This window comes from Manis pentadactyla, chromosome 13 (genome assembly GCF_030020395.1).
Source record: "Manis pentadactyla isolate mManPen7 chromosome 13, mManPen7.hap1, whole genome shotgun sequence".
Taxonomy (NCBI): domain Eukaryota; kingdom Metazoa; phylum Chordata; class Mammalia; order Pholidota; family Manidae; genus Manis; species Manis pentadactyla.
In genome coordinates this window covers 20,015,248-20,030,548 of record NC_080031.1, presented here as the reverse complement: position 1 = coordinate 20,030,548, position 15,301 = coordinate 20,015,248, and positions in this window count along the sequence as shown.

Sequence of the window (15,301 nt, the reverse complement as noted above, 5' to 3'; positions counted from 1 at the left end):
GGGCACAGGGGGTTGACCTACAGTAGGAATAGATCAGGTATACAGGACTGTTGGGCCTCCTGACCCCAGAGCACAGCAGCATCTCATGGCGACCCCCAGTGCAGCCTCAAACCTAGTTATTTCTCTCGTTAGACTAGAACAAGGACCATTGATTATCCATCGTCACAGCCCCACCCTCTGCATACTGATTTGAGTCAGATGTTTGGGGGCTGAAAAGGAATGCTGCAGTGCCCCCTGAGCAGCATGGCACCCGGAAGCCCCCACCTCCAGGCTCCTGGGGGAAGAAGGCTCTCGCACGGGTTTGCAGTCTGCAGAGCCCACACCAGTGACATTATCTCCGCCTCAATCCACTGCAGCTCCAGGCACTGGGCGTGAGTTGCCATCAGTGGAGTGAGGAAGACTCAATTAAGGAAGGAGATCTGAAGACAAAGCTGTCACCTGACAAGAAGGGGACAACAGCAGCTCTCTATGGGACAAGTGTTCCCAGGGGACCCCTCCTTTGTGCTGGAGAAGGGTGAGCCCCACAGAGACTGCTGTCACCCCTGCGGCCGGCACCTGCAGCAGGCCCAGCACCCCCTGCCAGGCTGTAAGGAGGGCCAGGAGCAAGAGCACGGCCCTTTGCTGTCTTCCATCCTTCAGGCTGTCGGGGACAGTAGGTCCTAAAAGACAGACGTGGAAAAGCTTGGCTAAGCTGCCACCTGGGGGCAGGTCGCCTCCTGAGTGAGGAGGACCTGGCGACCCCTGCTCCTGTCTGCAGCTGCGGGTCAGCACTGGGCTGGGCGCTTGCAGCAGCACAGTGAGCAGGACACTGGCCTGGCAGCACACCGGCCACAAGTCACGTGTGCTGGCCCCCGGGAATGGGCTGGATCCCCTGGCTTCTCCATGTTTCCATTCTCTGCTCAGAAAATGGGGCATTTCCAATAACATGGCGGCTTTTTGTCAGGGGGAGAAGCAAGGACTCAGGGGGTCAGTGCTGACCCCACCACCTGTTAACTACTGAGGCCTCAAACAAGACTCACCTCTCAACTGGGTCACCCCCATTTTCCCCCATTCTGCCAGAGGGTCACGATCTCACTCCCTGCTCACCTGCCTCCAGGATCTGAACTGCCCCCAATCCCACTATGACTGTCCTGGCTCAGTGTTTCAAAGCCCTCACCCTCTCTCGGCTCCCAAAGCGCATTCTAGCTTCATGTCCCCCCGTTCCCCTACATGCTAACCAGAGCAGACACCACTCCTCATGGTCCTCGTGATTCCCATCATGTTTTATTCCCACTTCCACGTGTGAGCTCACGGCAATCTTTATCTCCACTTCACATTATTTCTTTATTTCACATGCTCACATTCTGTATTTTTTTTATTACTACATCATTTTACCTATTGGATTATGCCCTCCTAGGCAGCATTTCCCACAAAATTTAGCTCACAGACGTGTATGTATTATATACTCATAATACTTATACATATCATATATATTACATGGATGTGTCTGGAATGGATGAATAGATACACATATAAGTGAATGAATGAATAAACTTCACTTACCTCGTCCATACCTGTAAACCTTGGAGAAGCTCTGCTGAGCTGCCATCTGGGGGCAAGTCGCCTCCTGAATGAGGAGGACCTGGTGACCCCTGCTCCTCTCTTTTCTCAACTCAACTCTGTGAGTTGATATGAAAAGTGATTGTGATGTACTGAATGAAAGTGCTCTGCAATTTGAAAATAGTTACTGGATAAGAACTGAAGTTATCATCGCGGTGTCTCTCCCTCTGTGTCTTCCGGCAGCAGGTGGTGTGGAGCACTGCCACGGAGCACAGGCCACGGAGCATGGCCACGGAGCACAGCCAGGAGGAAGAAGCACCGAAACCCCGGCTCCAAGACCCCCTGAAGCGGTGGTCTCTGCTTTCGTTTGGTTTCGTTGTCCAGGCCAGAATCATTTCTATTCCCTGAATACTTTTCCTGCCTCCAAGGTCACAGTCTCTCCCTGGATGCTGCCACTCACTGAGGCCTCCTCCAAGCCCAGGGGAGTCTGGAATATAGAAAACCTAGTGGCTGAAGAGAAGCTTGCAGGAAGCATTGCTGGAAGGACACACAGGCACATCCGTGAGCCTGGAGGGGAGGTGAGCGGGTACGGCAGAGTCAGGAAACTCATGCAGAGCAAGTTCCCCACAGACACTCAGATGGAGCTCCATTCCCTGCATCGTTTCAGGCAGCTTTGTCTTCTAAAGACCCTAAATAAATGGCCACTGAAAATTGAGGGAACATAGCAATAAATGGAGAGCAGCAGACAGAACGTGCAGAGCTTGAGCTCTTCAAAGATGGAAGGGCCATTCCTGACAGGAGCGGATGGAATGAAGCTGGGACACTGATGGGGCATCAGGCTAGAGACCCCAGAGCTTGTGGTGCCTCACTCCTAAGTAGACAGGAGAAGCCTGTCCCTAGGTGGGGATGCTCCCCTCTGGGTCTGGAGTGGAGACACCTGCTGCCAGAAAGCTCTGGGAACACAGATGAATAGGTGCTAGAGTGCAGAGGAAGTCACAGCCCCAACCCAGGGAGCCCCTTGTTTACACTGGGACCTGGTCAAAACCTGAAACTCACAAGAGGAAGCCCAGCACTCACAGAGACAACCAAAGGTTCTTTAATTTCCCTTGCCTGTGCCCACGTGTGACTCGTGATTGAAAATGTCTGTGATTGAACAGGCATTCATAAACTACCCACACCTCCCTGAGGGGATTAGGAAAGGGTGGGAGGGTTGGGAATGCTGTTTTTAAGGTGGATAAAATGGCACCCAGCAGGTGAACCACGAGAGTGCAGCCACACAGGGCCCAGAGATTACCGGGCCCAGCAAACCAAGGCTGGGCCCAGGCCTGGTGGAAGGACTGGGAAGCAGCCAGAAGGGTGTGCACCTGCCTCGCAGCATCCTACAGCTTGAGGTGGGGTGACAGGAGGCTAATAAGGGCTACCCCACTCCCAAGAAGCCTAAACCCCATTTACAGTGTGTCTACTCCTCCCCAGAGAGCCAGAGCCCCTCAGATCTGCTCTGGAGGCCAACTGCGCTCAAATCGTCCAGTGCCAGGATCAATGGCAGCACTGAAGCCCAGAGTCTGCCCAGGTCTTTTATACCCACGATGCCAGCCCACCGTGAACACTAAGGCCTTTCTTCTTGCCCGTACACCACCATACCCCTAAGTCCGAGTGCCTAGACTAAAGCAAATTTTGGTTGAATCTAAACCTTCTTAAGCTAATCCTGACACTTCATGTCCTTAGGCCTGCAAAGGGTTCTGTTAGGTCAGAAGGGAACTGGAAACATGTCCGTCCCCTCCTGAAGGCATGAAAGGAAGGTGTCATCTCTCCCAAGAGTGCAGCTTCCTGCCTGTGTTGGGGGAACCAAGAATAAGGGTGAATGTTCACAAAAGGGAACTCTTTCTCTCTCAGAGCACACACTTAATGAGCACTTTGCATGATTACATTATTTACTCCTTTTAGAATTTAAGGAACAGACACATTTTATGCCCAATGTATAGATGAGGAAACAGAATCTCAGGCAGCTGAAGTGTATGGACCTCATGCCATGGTTGGGGCCAGGATCCCACAGTGCTGTGGAGAGGGGTTCTGATCCCAGGGACTTCCTGGAAACCACTTCAGGAGCCAGGATAGGGTGCACACAGGAAAGCCGGGTATACCCCCAAACAGGCATATGGCATGCACTCCTCTTGGTGGCCACGGACACTAGGTTGTTGAATGATACCCACCAGAGCCAGGCCCTTAGGTCCCCCACTGCACAGGTATACACCCCTAGTCTCTGGGGTGAGACAGGCCACCCACAAGTGTGTGGGTGCGACAACAGAAGCCACACTCCACCAGGGGAGCCCAGGACACCTCCAGGGGTTGCTTTTCTATGTGGCTGGAGACTGTGGGGGCAGCCCGACTGGAAGACCGTTCACCTGACCAGCAGTGGACTGCTCTTGGACGTGGACTCAGGTCTCTGACAGTTTCCGGGAGCTCTGCCCAAGGAGCCAGGGAGAGCAGCAGGGCTCCTCGCGGGGCGCCTGAACCTGGCGGCAGCAGCGTCTCTAGCTGGTGGGAGCAGTGAGAGCACAGCAGGTGGGGAGTTAGGAGGCCATGTGTGCATCCTCTCTGTGCCTCTAATGAAGGACCTGGGTGTCTCTGAGGTCCATTCCAACTCAAACTTTGCTGCTGGGACTCCTCTTCTTCCTGTACCGCACCATCGGGCCCAGGAACAGGCACCGTGGTGTGGCCCCAGGCCCTGGCAGCCTCCCTTCTCTCCCTCCTTGGACCCCTGCCCATGGACAGGTAGAGGTCCCACCCCTCCATGTGATTAAGCCATCTGAAACCGTTAGGCAGGATCATCGACTAAAGAGTGCTAAACAGGCTGCACACTTAGGAAGTCCAGGGTGACAGAGAGAACAGGCTGTCTGATCTGTTGTTTAGCAGTAGATTGTAATTCTAAACACGATGTTCGTTATTCCACTGTGTGGATTCTAATTAACTGTCAGAAATGCATTGTTGAGGGGATGATGGATTATACTGGGGAAACTATGAATACAGCTCATTCACTTCTGCCATGTGCAGCCTGAGCCCAGAGCACCTGACTCCGGAGTTGCCGAGTGGCACTGAGATGGCTGCTCCGAGCCAGCAATGAGGAGGTCATCAGCGTCACCACACCTGCACCAGTTCTAGGTCTGCCAATTGCAGCCGACCTGGGGGTGGCCTCAGATGACAGCCCACGGAGTAGTAAAGGATGCCTACAGCCTGGAGCAAGACACTAAACTCAATGAAATGGAAATTACATATAGAGCTGTATGTATGTCACTCTGCCAAAACTAATCGCATGATGGTGAGGAAGATGTAGGGTTGACAATAAGAGTCGCTAAGTAGGGTCAACCCACCACCCAAAAAGCTGGTGCTAAAACAGTCTGCACTGAGAGACGTTCCCTGGACGTATAGCTCCGAGAGGCTGCCTGCCTCCTGGTTTTACATTGGTCACAGTGTGCAAGTCTATCAAACACATATATTAAAAGATTGTATTAGTTTGGGCTCTCTACAGAAACAGAATCACTAGGAGAGAGAGAAGGATTTCTTCGAAGGAATTAGCTCATGTGAGTATAAGGATGGCACGTCCACATCCACAGGGCAGGCCGGCAGGCTGGAAGCTGAGGTGAGCATTGCTTCAGCCGTCCCCGCAGAATTCCTGCTTCCTTAGAGAAACTCCATGTCTGGTCTTCAGGCCTTCAACTAGTCGGTTTAGCCCCCTCCTCATGGAGGATAATCTCTTTTACTTCTTTATAGTCAACTGATTGCAAATGTCGATCCCATCTACAAAATACCCCCATGGCAATATCTAGACTAGTGTTCAACCAAACGGGCAGCAGAGACTGACCAAGTGAACACAAAAATTAACCACCACAAACCAACCTGAACTCATTCAAAGGAGAGAGAACACAATTACATCACCACGTCATATGAGAATTACCTAAAGGAACCACAGATACTTGTGACTTACCTAATACTATATTACACTGAATCTGAGACATTAGTGATTGTATTGTAGTTTTTATTTTATGCTCCATTAAGATAAGACTACCAATTAAAGTAGGAAGCTATGCATTCTTATGAAATACATTTTATTTTATATTTGTTCAAAGAGCTGCTTAGGCTTCTTTTCCTTTGTCTTTTATTACATAATACTCTTTTATGTATGGAAAAAGAAAATGCTCAAATAAATTGAGTAAGATATTTTTAAAACTTCTTCCCATTCAGGATCCAACTCTCCCATATTCCTTTTGATTCAGAGCTAGTGATGTTCAGGGTTTTCCACTCGATGTCATCTGTGCTACCACAAGCATGGCTAACAACATTTTTAAAGCAAGCGATATAAGCTCTAAAAGCCTCAGGAGCTCTTAAACGGGGTTTGCAATTATGTAGTTTTGACTAACCAACTGTGACACTCTCTTTGGGAAGGTTGCTAAACACTCCTAATTCACCATCCCCTGCAACACTTTGATCCTGGGGGTTTGAACGAGTCCATCTCTATTGTTCCCTGTGTGGTTTTCTGGGCCACTGACACCCTGTCTGCAAGTTTAGAGGCTGGAGCTTTGATGTCTGTGCACCGGCAGGCAAAAAGCCCACCCAGCTGAAGCCACTGTGAGAAGTGGTACCACATTTCCATGGAAGCAATTGAAATGGGGGGCAAATTTGCCTTTCAAATCAATGAAACACATTCATGCCAAGTAATTCCAGGGCTCTTGCCATATGGCAGTCACTGGCCTGCAAGCCCCACATGCATTGCCACATTTAATCCACACAGCAGTGTGTCAGGAGGCACTGCCACCATCCCCATCTTACAACTGACATAAACAAGGATGGGAGAAGTTAAGCAACTTGGCCCAGTTGACAGTGTGTCGGTGAAGGTAGTGAGTGATAACCTGAGACGAGCCGTGGCTCTTCCCAAGCCTCTCTGAGGGGAAGCCACCTCGCAGAAGAGATGGTGGCCTGCCAGCACTTCAAGGGCTCTCCAGTGCTAAAATTGTGGGGACAGTGGAAGGGTCTGGCTCAGAGGGCAGCGAGCGGCCCCATCCGCACACTGAGGTTTCTACTTGTGGTCAGGGCCCAGCCCCCACGTTATTCCTCCCCAGGTGTACAGGTTAAACAGGGGTGCAGGTGCAAGCAGCCTGCACACATGCTGGAAACAAGCCCCACCCACCGGCACTCACGGGACGGGGGCGGCCACTCAGTCCCTCCCAGGAGGAGCAGAGGACTCCTGTGCTGACAGAGTAGCCCCCACTCCAAATGAGGCAGCATTCCCTGTCAGTAGTAGAGGAAGGGAATCAGTATCTCAACTAACAGAAAGATCTTTAATGTTTTATTCCCTTTGATAAACATTGTGAAATCCTTATCGATTTTAAGTATGGTACTTGACAAATACACCTTTTGAAAAGTGGACTTTTATAAAGTTGCTCACTGTTGATACAAAGTTGATCTTCCCCTCACCTGCTGAAAATCCTGAGGTCATCTCTCACCAACCTGAGTGGACCCCGGGAACTCGTGGAGGCACCTCAGATGGAGCCATCATTTTCACAAAAGCCTGTGATGACCCTGTGTGTGGCGCCCCTGGCAGCCCCCTGCCCCCAGCTGGTGAGCACCCACTGGTGAGCAGGCCCCTTCTGCCCTCTTCAGATGCAGTTGTACTTAAAAGTTAAACTTCACAAAGCTTCACTTAAAAATTCTGCATATGGTCTTTCCCTGAACATTAACTCATAATCAGGTAGGATCTACAAGCCCAACTATCTATGTGAAATGATTACTAGAGGGTTTATTTTACCCAGGACCTTAGAAAGACATCAGAAGTATGTATTAAGAATGTGTGAGACCACTTCTACAATGAGAAATATGTGTTTATTCTACAGGCTTATATACAGTGTCTGTGAGGACATGCTGTAGCTTTTGGTGTTGACTTTCAGCTCTTCCTCAGTAAGAAGACTACAAAATACTCTTTTTACATTTACCAGAAGCTCTCCTGGACCTGCATTTGGCAGAAAGTCCCTGATCCCATATAGACCTCTTCCTGGATCCCCAGGCAGTCTGCACTGTGCTGGGCCGGCCCCTCCTATCCTCTGTCCCCACCAGTGCAGGGAGACCAAAGCACGGCTGCTAGGTGTCACACTTAACCAACCGTTACCTATCAAAGGCTTTGTCCCCTCCCCACCTGCACCAGTGCCACTACTTACATCTTTCCACAGTGAATGTGCTATGTTTGTGTGTGGTCTCATGCCCCGAGGGGCTGTGCTGGCCCTTGGCAAGACCCACCCCACCTGCCACCACCCCTTCCCTCCTGCCTACCCTGGCTGACCCAGAGAGTTCTGGTGGAAGAGACAGAAGACCTGGATTTGATTCCTGGAAAGGAGATCCTGCACAAGTCACTTGGTTTCTTAGAGCTTCAATTTCCTCATGGGTAAAGTCAGGATATATAGATGTTCCCCATGATGGCTTCATTACCAAATAACATTGTGTATATTAACAATCATTTTTAAATATGTGAATCATCGTCACCATCATCCTTGTCATTGAAGAGGCATGATTACCATTAGCACTGTCATGTTTTCCTGTGGAAGCCACACCTGTCTCTGAGATAAGGCCTTCCAGGACTGGGTCCTCAAGATCAGGGGCTGGGAAGTGTTACTGTCACCATTAACTCCATTCAACAGCATTTATTAAATCCCTGGGTACTCTGGGCAGAGCTGGACAGGGGACAGGCAGAGTGCCTCTGCCTTCAGGGAGTTCAGGGTTTGACCTGGAGGCTGCCAGAGCTAATGTGTGGTGGGACGCAGCAGAGAAGTCAACTGCCATGGAGAGAGGTGAGCCTAGGGTCAAGGTGCTCCAGTCTCCACCTCCCATCAGGAGGTCTAGAACAATCCAGCATGTGAACTATGCTGGTCCAACCCTTGGCACAGAAGAAATGGCTTCTCAAAGACAAGGAATAACATTGGCAACTTCTAATATTCATATTACTTATATACTGAAATATGAAAAAGTATAAACAAAGCCATGTTATAAAAATTGAGATATAATTGTTTGCATGTAACAAACTAATCTATACAAAACTTCATGAGAAGTCCTCATTCAAAGCCCCTGAGTGAGACCTGGGCCTTACACCGCACACTGATACCCCCCTGACGGGCACCACTTTCAGCGTTTTGAGCTTCCAAGGAACTGGGGATGTTCAAGGGGACACAATACAGAGTAGATGGTAACACGGGACTGAGTGAGACCCATCCCATGCCCCAGCACACATCCTCTCAAGCTGCCACCAGCCTGTCACCTCTGTCACCTCAGCTGCACCGCACACCTCTCTGTCTATGCAGCTTGGTTCTGAGGCACATACTGCCCGGGAAAGTGTGCACATTAACACCCAGTCACTGCTTGACCTCCTTCCTCTGTTCCACAGGAGATAATTCTGATGCACATCCTACAGAAACCCAGTAGGGTGGAGCCCCAGTGGCCTCAGAGTGACGGCCAGCTCAGCCAAGCAATCTTGGGAAAACTCCCCCATGCCCACCTCCTAGCCCTAACCCTTCACCCCGGGTCCTTGGTATCACTGTCCAAACAAACAGTCTGCATCGAAGCCCTTCTCCTGGATGCTGATTTTGGGAAAAACATTGGTAAGATGAGGACTACTGTGCTATGATTTTGGACTCCAAATGCAGAGAAGAGAAGGCTCAAGCATCGGAATAGGTGAGATGTGAGAGAAAAGATGGAGAGAGCAGGAGACAGAGGCTGTGCACAGACTTTGGGGAAATCCTCATTTATAGGGCGATGAGGAAGGGAATGTGCTGGTCCTGATTGTGCATGACACGCCTCGGTCCTCACGCTCATCACTCTGCCCTCAGTCCTGCTCTCCTCCCACCATCTGTCCTCCCGCCAGGCTCTCCGGCAGAGGTGAGGAGAACCCCAGGCGGTGGGAGGGGTCTGGAGGACCTGGCGTCACTGCACAGGGAGGCGGCGGCGGGCACAAAGGGCAGTCATTGCATCCGATCACCAAGGGCCGCCGAGGCAGAGGACGGCTGAGGAAATGCTACTGACCCAGCATCTCAGGCCCTGGGGACCCTGGAGAAAGCGGGATCCAGACGGCATGAAGCCAAAGACTGGGCAGCTGGCAGAGCCAGTGGGAGCACCAGGGTCAGCGACTAGGCAGTGGCAGGTGGGGACAGCCCCAGGGGAAGGGCGGGCACAGAGCCTTGGAAAGGAAAGGGTCTGGGGGAGTGTGTCAGAGGACGTGCCAGGAGGGGGGGACAGCACTGTGAAGATGGCAGGAGCCCCTGCCGCCCTTAGCACCAGGCCCCACAGGCCCTGGCAGGGGAGTATGTCTTGTTCTGTGTCCACGCCACACACACCGGTCACCCGAGTTCAGCACATGCTGGGTGGTGTGCAAGTACCTGCAAGTGAAAATAGGAGTGAAGATAGAGGGGAAGGTGAGGAATGGAGACTTTGAGATACCAAAGAAGGGAGATGAGGGTTTCCACTGAGTAATCTCAGCTTTCTCACTAGAGTAGGAGGGAAATGTCATCTGCTTAAAATGAGACGGATGGAGGAAGCCCCAGAGGGTTCTGCCATGTGGAGGGGGCATGGAAAGCCTCCATCTGCTAAGCGGAGCTTCCCAACTGTCCGGGCAGGTCAGAGCCTAAGACTGGAGCTCCAGCCCTGAGGGCAGAGGGCAAGGTTGGCCCTGAAGGTACAAGCAGCCCAGAGGGGCTTCTCGAGGGTGACACTCGCACAATAAAGTCAGCAGCACGGGACCGGCAGCCCAGCATGACGCTCTGAGTGTGGCAGGAGGGTGCCAGGCCACACGCACCTCTGCTGCAGAGGCCCCTGCTTCTGGCCAGCAAGGGGCCCAGGGAGGGTCTGTGACCCCATCACCCAGGGCAGGGCCTGTAGCTAAGGAGCAGCCCTGCAGGCAGAGGCAGGGGCAGGAGGGGCCCGGCAGGGGCTCCTGCAGGGGCAGTTGCAGGTATGGGGCCTGTACGTCTCTGACTACATACTGTCTGCGGCTGCTGTGCCCTTCAGCAGTGTCCAAACTGGCCACTCGGACACTGCACACGAATTCATTATTTTGAAATACTTGTTATGAGAAAGACCAATAAGAAATCCATTAAAATCATTACAAGAAGTTCCAACATTACTTTTGCCAGTGAAAGAAAAGAAGAATTGTATGAGCCTTTAAATATAATTTCAACTGCTGTAAATTTTTGAATGGTTGTAAAAAAAATGGTTTTAAAACTTTTATCACCGACTTTTGTGAACAAAGGTTTTAGTCAATGGTGCCTTTAGGAATTTGAACAAATTCTCACTAAGTCTGAGGCAGAAACTTCATTGTAGCTATTTTAAGCCTCAAAACTGCTATACAGAAAAAGCCAGCTCATGAAAGCCAGCTCAACTTTCTCATTTAAGAAGTTTTATGGATTCCTGGAACACTTACACAAGTTTATTATTCTATGTCTTTCTTAAAATTGTGTGTTTTATAATTTCTCATAAACCTTAAGTAATATAAAAATAATGTAATGAATATTTTCACCAAGTGCCAAATAAACCCCCAAATCCCCTGCAGGTCACTCCAGTGCACCATTCAAATATTGTTTTCTGTGTAAGACACACAAAAAAGTAAGGTCAGGAAATGTTGTGGAAAGGAATCAAAGAGAAATGAATAAAAGGTTGATGTATACGTGTGGGCCAGGCTGCCACACGCCAGGCAACAGTCTTCCCAGCGAAGCTCCGTGTCCAAGGAGTGAACCCCCAGGTGGGAACAGTATAGGAGGCCCAGAGGGTCACTGCAGGGGGTGGGGCCCAGGCAGAGTGAGCAACCAGCCACATGCCTGTGAGCAGGGGGAGAGGGCAGAAGAGTGGCTGGTAGAAGTCATGGGCTAAAACACAAGGCTTTGGGGAAGGGAGGAGTCAGGGGTACCTGGGATCAAATCCAATCCAGGTGAACGCCTGTGGGGCCCACTGCCTTTACCTGCTCCCCTTTCCACCCAGAAGCCCTTCTCGGGGTGCCCAGAGGCACCCTCCCGGAGACATCACACAGCATCACACAGGCAGGAAGTGTTTCCATTTCAGAAGTGCTCCTCGCATCTCGGACTTCAATTAGCCAAAATGTCGCTATACTCCCTGTTGCAACTGCAGCCACAATGTGCGCCCTCAGCCTGCCACTCACCCACTCACAGACACCAAGTCTCCACCTGGAAAGTCAAGGGGTGGGGTGGGCCTGCCCTGCATGACAGGAGACACTGAACAGACCTGGCTGCGCCCAGTTAGGGCCTCTGGCCAGCTGAGGGACTCGGCCCACCCATGTGCCTTTTCTGGAATCAGATTTCTCATTTGGGAAATGAAAGGGCTTTACTATATGATCTTTAAGGTGCCTTCCATCCCTAACATTTTCCATTTCTGAGTTAACCAATATCCAGAAGATTCAATTAAATATTGGTTCAGATCATTGGATCAAAATCACTAGAATGCACTCCCTTGATAGGAAATACAGCTGCATTGTTCACAGCTATGTCCCTGGTGCTGAGAACAGACCTGGGCATACAGGAGGGACTCCATAAGTACTGGATGGGTGGGTGGATGGATGGATGGAAGGAAGGGTGGATGGATGGATGGAAGGATGGATGGATGCATGGATGGATGGATGGATGCATGGATGGATGGATGGATGGATGGATGGATGGATGGATGGATGGATGGATGGATGGAAGGATGGATGGATGGATGCATGGATGGATGCATGGATGGATGGATAGAAGGATGGATGGATGGATGGAAGGATGGATGGATGGATGGAAGGATGGATGGATGGATGGATGGATGGATGGATGGAAGGATGGATGGATGGATGCATGGATGGATGCATGGATGGATGGATGTGCTTTCTAAGAATGTGTATAGGTCAAAGGCTGTTAAAGACATTGCTAAGTTAATTCACTTGGGAAAAATTCAACTGGGCACAAGGACTCATCCCACCATGACAAAAGTATCCTGATAGTGGCATCACAGCCACATTGGGAAAATGCACTGAGAGTGGAGGCTCGTGGACACACGCACATCAGAATTCCCAGATGATGGGCTCAGGAATGCTGTCAATTCTCACTTCCCAATTTTGGAAGGTTTCTAGAAGGAGAGAAGACTTAAAACTCTGTGAGGAGGGTGAAACTCAATGCTGTGTGTAAAAGAGCACACAGACCGTGTGTAAGAAGCCATCAGATGCACATGGAAGCCCAGGCGCAGGGACTGGGGGAGGAGGCATGGCAGAACCACTCCTGAACCTGAATGACCCGGTTCTTTGATTTGTTCAGTGGCCCCAACATCGCTGCCCTGGCTCTTTTCTTAGGTTCTCCTCTGAGCCCCAATCAGGACGGTAATGCCCAGCATGCCAGAGAACGCCTAGGAGCTGCCCACCGTCCCCAGGGAAGACCTCCACCCTCTACAGCCAGCACTGAGCACCGATTAGAGGTCTGTCCATCCTCTGGCAGTCGGCGCCTGCCCAGCTCTGGTCTCCTCCTCTGCTTTCATAGGACTAATCCCGGAAATGCAAAGACCTCAAATGACAGCTGGGCAAAATCCTTAGGAAAGTGCTGTCCTCGGCGTGGGACCGCCCACCCACTGTGCAGGAGCCTCTGCTCTCGCAGACAGGTGAGAGGCTCTCCCTCCAGGCCCACCCGCTTCACTTACCTTTCCTCCCTGGGACTCCTGGTCCAGGGTCTGTGCCAGAACTTGATGTGCTTCGTCATCTGCAGCTGACCTGCAGACCTCCCCCTACCCATCATCCCCTTTAAGTGGGAGAGCAGACGTCCCAGCTGCTAGCTCTGTTCTTCCAGTGGAATCACACACCCAGCCACCCAGAGAATTGCTCACTCATCATCAGAACACCATCCCTGACATTGTGTTTGCTTCCTGATGTGGCTTAAATAACACACATCTTTTATTTTATAATCAGTGGTCAGGAGGTCAGAAGCCCAAAATGGGTGAGGGGGCTGTGTTCCTTCTGGAGGCACCAAGGGACAGTCTGTGACTCTCTCTTTTCCAGCATCTAGAGGCACCCAAAATCTCTGAGTGCTGGCCTTCCCCCACCTCCAAAGCCAGCGGCATAGCGCTGTCGTCTCCCCCCGACCCAGACTCTGACTTACTCTGCTTCCATCCTCACTTCTCCTCTCTCTCTGACTGTCCTGCCTCCCTCTCATATGGACCCTCATGGTGACATTGGCCTGTCTAGATAATCGAGGGTAATCTCCCTGTCTCAAGATCCTTAGTCTAGTCATCTGCACATATTCTCAGGGCCCGGGGTTTGGAGTGGTGACATTGTTGGGGGCCATGGCATGGCTTCAGAGACTCAAAACCACGCAATGGCTTCCTATAAAAAAAACGTAATGCCCCGACAATGCCTGAGCCAGCAGGTCCCCGGCTACCTCTTTGAGGTCAGTATTGACTACTCTCTTGTGCACACTTGATTCCCCGTGCAGGCCAGGCCTGTGCTCAGGCGGGGCCTCAGCCTGCAAACCTTCTCTCGCAGATGAACACGGCAGCTCTCTCTCCCCTTCCGTCTCTGCCTGAATGTCACTTTCTCAGTGAGAACCTCCCTGACCACCCTTCCTAACATGGCAATGCTGCTCCTGCTCACAGCTGCCTGGCATTCCCTACCCTCTGCTTTATTGCTCTTCTGGGCCCTTATCACCCTCCAGGACACTGTCTCAGTTCCTTTGCATCTACTGACAGTCTACCCCTTGCACTGATAAGCTCCATGAAGAAGCTTGTGTCTGTCCTGGCCTAACTATAATCCCAGGGCCTACAATAGCCCCTAAAACTGAAAGGGCACTCAGTAAACATCTGTGAAATTTCATTCCAAATAATTTTTAAGCACCTATTATCATTGCACAATTCCAGGAGGCTCTGTCCACATCATAGTTTATGCCCCATTGCATCTGGTGGGAGAGTCTCTGTGTTAGAAGCAGAAAAGATAGAGAAAGAAGACCATCTCTGTCCTCAAGGAATAGGACATCTAGCGGGAAGGCAGAAGCAAAACCAAATAACAGCTCCGTGGTGAGGAAGGCAGTAACCGACGCCTCACCTCTCCATCTCACGTAGGCACTGACAGCACGGCCACCTTGCCTGTACTTGGCTTTGACAGCCTCATGCAGTAAACAGCAGGCTTCCTCCAGGAGGCTCAGAAGGCAGGTGTGTTATGACTCAGAAGATTGTTTCCAATAGAAGCATAATAAAGCAACCCAATATCACTGATGCCTTGTTGCAGAACTGGGTCAGGCCAGCAGAGGCCATCAGCCGCATGCCGCCCATCTGAAAGAAGCTGGGTCCCCATGGCCACAGCACAGTCTGCCAGGAGCCCATAGTGCCTATGCCCTGAGCTCATACAAATAAGTGCCCAGCTTGGACTCAAAACCCACATTGCTCTCTTTTATCTCCTCCTGGAGATGCAGTAGAACAGCTAAAATGAAAGCAATTAATTCTTCTAACACCAGAGCTTTTTTTTCTCTGCGTAGCACCGATTATTTAATGGCATAGAAAGCAAGCTGCCTGCATGGGCTGAGGCTGCAATGCTCCCAGACAGCCTCCTCCCACGGACGCAGCAAAGGTAAAGTCCCTCTGGGCTGGGCAGCCTCTGCCTGTGGAAGGCCAGAGTCCAGGTCCCAGCCTGGAGATGCACGTGCCTCTGCAGCGCCGTGCCCCTTCATCCATGCCTGGACTGACTGTTCACTGCCCCCACCCTAGGGCCTGGTCACGG